Raw genomic sequence first — 5,000 nt, 5'->3', positions numbered from 1 at the left:
AGACGTCTCATTGAAGTGATATACGCGACCACGGAGAAACAGCAAGGACATGACGCTCACTGCTTTGCTCCCCATGTGTAGCAACTTGTCTTCCCCAGTATCGTACCTAGTGTAGCAGAGGCAAACCAGCCTGAAATGTACCCGCATACGCCATTACTTCGCCCTGGCAATGAAGTGGTTAATACTGATCATTACTCATACCACGCCACACCTGTCCGGTACTCGGTTCGCATCCCAAGCAGATGTGACGACTTGCCCAAACGTGTCCTTCATTCCCCTTCTCTACCTGTCCCCTGCCCAGATGGTGGCCGCCGGACGTGTGCAGCCCAAAATACTAAGTGCACTGCCACCTACACGTGCGACGCTAAGGAATGACATATGAACACAGTAGGCAAGACTTGGAATAATGAGTATAGCGCATGTCCCTTAGAGTAATGAAGAGCACTGGCTGAGATAGGAAATGAAGTGTGCAGGAAAATAAAGAGTAAAAAATTACAGCTTACGAAATATCTGGAGGAAAAATTCCACTCATGACGTAAACATTGTTGCACAAGACCATTTGCTTGCTCCCATCCTTAATGCCGTCCATCCCACTAATACAATACATCCAGTAACTTCATGCTTTCATCTTTTGTCTCTTAAACTCTATATCACTCTGTGTCTTTCTGCTCCCTGCCTTCTCCCCCTCCTATGATTTGAACTGTTTTCAGAGAGGAATATTAGAATGTATAAACTAAACTCGACTTTTTTTCAGATGTTAACTTCTCATGAGCGGCGAATTAGTGGACATTTATTTTACTCTCATGCTCTTGACCAGTATCCTTCACGCATAAAAATAATAATAATAGTTTTTACTTGTAGATACTAACGCGCCCAAATTGAAGGGAGTGATTGAATTATAGCTCCGCATCAGCAAGAGTTAATGGTTCCGGTTAGGGAAAGAAGACCGCGATACTTGTAAGCTTCCGAGATGTGGGTGGATGGATGTGTGGACTGGCTGACTGACTCACTGTTTAAACACTGACTGACTGACTGAGTGACAGTGACTGACAGTTTGAATGCTTAATTGACCGACTGATTAATTGCCTGACAGTTTGCTTACGTGACTGACTAATTAACTGACTGACCGACTGATTGGTTGACTGAAAGTTCGATTAGTTGATTGCCTAGTTGTCTGACTGACTAATTGGCCGACTGGCAATTTGATTACTTGACTGACAGACTGACTGACTGACTGACTACCTGGTTCACTGGCAGATTGAATACTTGATTGACTGAACTGACCGACTGACTGAATGACTGGCTTTTGGACGCAACAACAAGGTCACAGGTGTGAAAATAGCGACTTTCACGCGCCTGTATGAATAAATAACTTTATATAAAATGATCACACTGAACACCAGCCTCGGTTGAGTCTCCACGACGCAGCCACGACAAGAGCCTTCCCGCGTCTGGGAATCGGAAACAGATACAAGAGAGGCAGCGCGGGAGCGAGGAGAGACAAGACTTCCCGAGCAATATTCCCTTTGAACCAGTGTAGCCAACTAACAACCTCATTAGGGCGAGAGCGTAACAAGGGGCAAGCCGAGATGGTTAATGGAGGCACAACCCTTACTGTTCCTATTGTCTCTGCGTCTCTCCGCCTCCCGCTGTCTTGCCTCAACAACTCCTGTTCCGAACTCTGCAACTCTGGAGGCAAGTTTTCGTTTCACTCTCCACAGACCAATGAGGGATACCCGGCGTCCGTCCCTCGCGGCGTTATTGATTCACAGATGCTCTTCTCTTTATCGCCGACACTAAACTATTCCTTCTTTCTTTCGTCCATACTCTCATACCCTTCAACGTTTGTGAGTCTTATCCTGGCAACTTTCAACGGGCTCTACTGAGAGGTATCCTGATTTTCAAAGGTGCTTTCACGATTCTACGGAAAGGTTAACTAGGTTTCCACATGATTAATAGGAAAAATACGCATAGGAATGTAGCTGATTATCTCTGTGGTCTTTCAAAATAGTCTTTATGAGAGAAGAAAACGGGCCTTACTTCCACTAATCTAAATGAAACTAAGAACAGTAAAATCCTCATTTAACGCTACCTGCAACAATATAATTTTTTAATCAATGTTCCTTCGTTTCTATTACCAGTAAAGAGTACGTCACTTACCTCCTTAAAATAATCTAGAGTAAAATAATTCTCGTCAGTAAAAGTTCAACAAACAAACACCAAATAAACGTACAGAGGTGTAACAAGTGTGTGTGTGTGTGTGTGTGTGTGTGTGTGTGTGTGTGTGTGTGTGTGTGTGTGTGTGTGTGTAAACAAATGACAACTAGAAAGCTTAGTGAGCCTTTCATGTACACTGCCTGATTTGAAGTTAATTAACAAGTGCCTCGCCTGATACCCCCCACCCACCATCCCCTCCCTCCTCATCCATCCTCTACGCTGATCCACCAACTGAGTCACACCCCCCACCCTCTCTCCCTCCCTCCCACTTACCTCCATCCGTCCGTACCTCCCACCTTCCCTCCTTCCATCCATCCCTCCCCACCTACCCTCTCTCCATCCATCGTTCCCCTCCTGCCATCTCCCTCCCTCCCTCGCCTTCACACCTAAAAAACGAGTCAGCATTGTTTTCTGTATTTTTTCCGCATATCCTTCATTTTTTCACTCACTTTTTGCTGGATTATGTGGTTCTGAATGTTTTTTTTTTTTTCCTGCTTATCATGTGTGAGTTTTCCGTACATATGTTCTGGAAGGTGCTGAGAAATGATGCCAGATTTAGGTTAAGTTGGAGTATATATATGATAAGAGAAGTATAAAAGAAATAAATTGATTTGGATGAAGGAAATGAACGAGTAAATAATAATAATAAAAAAAAAAACACAAGTAAAAAGATACAGGCGTATATAATGTGTGTGTGTGTGTGTGTGTGTGTGTGTGTGTGTGTGTGTGTGTGTGTGTGTGTGTGTGTGTGTGTGTGTGTGTGTGTGTGTGTGTGTGTGTGTGTGTGTGTGTGTGTGTAGTATTCCAAAACATTTCCCCGTCTTAATCTCTCACACTCAACTGACTGTAAAAGAAATTAATGGGGGTTTTCAACAGTCTCTTCATGATTGTTGCGACATTTTAACACGGATACTACAACATCAATAGTAAAACAATAAAAAAATATAAAAAAACACCCTGAAGAGCCTGACGATTACTCTGTGGCCTTTGAAAACAGTCCCGATGTGAGAACAAAGCGTTGAGGAGTACATGTGTGTGTGTGTGTGTGTGTGTGTGTGTGTGTGTGTGTGTGTGTGTGTGTGTGTGTGTGTGTGTGTGTGTTTGTGTGTATGTGTGTGTGTGTGTGTCACAAGAAGGGCGTCGGGGTGCAGGGTGGAGGCCGGGCGGGGTCAGAAGGGCGTGACCTGCTCCGCCCCCGGCCACACCCACGCCCAGGGCACCGACACCGAGTGCCTACCTGGCGCCCAAACTGGAATGGTGGCGAAGGACTCTCTCTCTCTCTCTCTCTCTCTCTCTCTCTCTCTCTCTCTCTCTCTCTCTCTCTCTCTCTCTCTCTCTCTCTCTCACTGAGCAAAAGTTTTAAACGCTCAGCTCCGTAGTGCACGAAAAAAACAATGCATATACATAAAACTAACTTCCATATTTAGGGGGAGTGGTGGTAATAGTCGCAGTGGTAGTAGTGGTAGAAGTAGTAGTGGTGGTGGTAGTAGTAGTAGTAGTGGTGGTGGTAGTAGTAATAGCACTAATAGTAGTGGTAGTAGTAGTCGTAGTAGTGAAGGTGGAGGAGGTAACTGTTGTTTCTTTACATGGAAAGGCGGCTGAAGAAAGGCAACAAGACAAGTTGAGAGAGAGAGAGAGAGAGAGAGAGAGAGAGAGAGAGAGAGAGAGAGAGAGAGAGAGAGAGAGAGAGAGAGAGAGAGAGAGAGAGAGAGAGAGCTGAAAACGCTTCCTTCAAACAACAGAACAGAAAGAGAGTTCCAAACGCGGTACAGTCCATTTAGTAGTAGTAGTAGTAGTAGTAGTAGTAGTAGTAGTAGCATAAGATAAAGGCGCCGCGCACGGACCGGTACAGACTCAGTGCGATTCCCACCATGGTGCGAGCCATCAATCAATAGTCCCTTCTAGATTAGACTTACCTTTAGGATTAATGTTAAGTATTTCCCCACCCCCACTGTACATTTTCAGTTTGTTAACTGCCTAAATAATAAACCGTTTATTTATTATTAAGATAAGAGAAGAAAACCACAAACCTTGAAACGCTATCAGCAAATGTCATATACAATAAATAAATAAATAAATAAATAAATATAGATATAATACAAGGACAAAGAAAATGACGGGAAAGGTGAGGGCGACACACACACACACACACACACACACACACACACACACACACACACACACACACACACACACACACACACATCTCAGAAATCCTTAGTGATGAAGAGAGTCAAGGGCGTCTGCTGGAGAGAGAGAGAGAGAGAGAGAGAGAGAGAGAGAGAGAGAGAGAGAGAGAGAGAGAGAGAGAGAGAGAGAGAGAGAGAGAGAGAGAGAGAGAGAGAGAGAGAGAAAATAAATGAATGAATGAATGAAGAAAAAACAAAATCACTCGGAAAACATTTAAATTTTGTAACTGCTATTAAAAAAGTGGAGAACCAGCCACAAGAGGAGGAGGAGGAGGAGGAGGAGGAAGAAGTACTGAGGCAAGGATAAGTGAACAGAAGGCGAAGAAGAGCAGAAGTCGGAAAATGAGGGGAGAGGTAAGATTCCCTCCTCACTGCCAAATGCCTCCTTCACCTGGGCGCCGCACAAATCCAGATTATCCCTACTTTGTCCTACCTTCTGGCTGGCAATGTGAGGGGCGCGTATTCTATGCCACTACAACACTACAGAAGGAAGATAAGTTACTATTAGGCTGGTGTTGGGACTTCCTTGTGTGTGTGTTAGGAGGACGGTGTTGGAAGGTAAGTGGTTTTTTGTGTTGTTTTATAGAGACTGGA

This window comes from Scylla paramamosain, chromosome 21 (genome assembly GCF_035594125.1).
Source record: "Scylla paramamosain isolate STU-SP2022 chromosome 21, ASM3559412v1, whole genome shotgun sequence".
Classification (NCBI taxonomy): Eukaryota; Metazoa; Arthropoda; class Malacostraca; order Decapoda; family Portunidae; genus Scylla; species Scylla paramamosain.
This window is presented reverse-complemented; position numbering follows the sequence as displayed.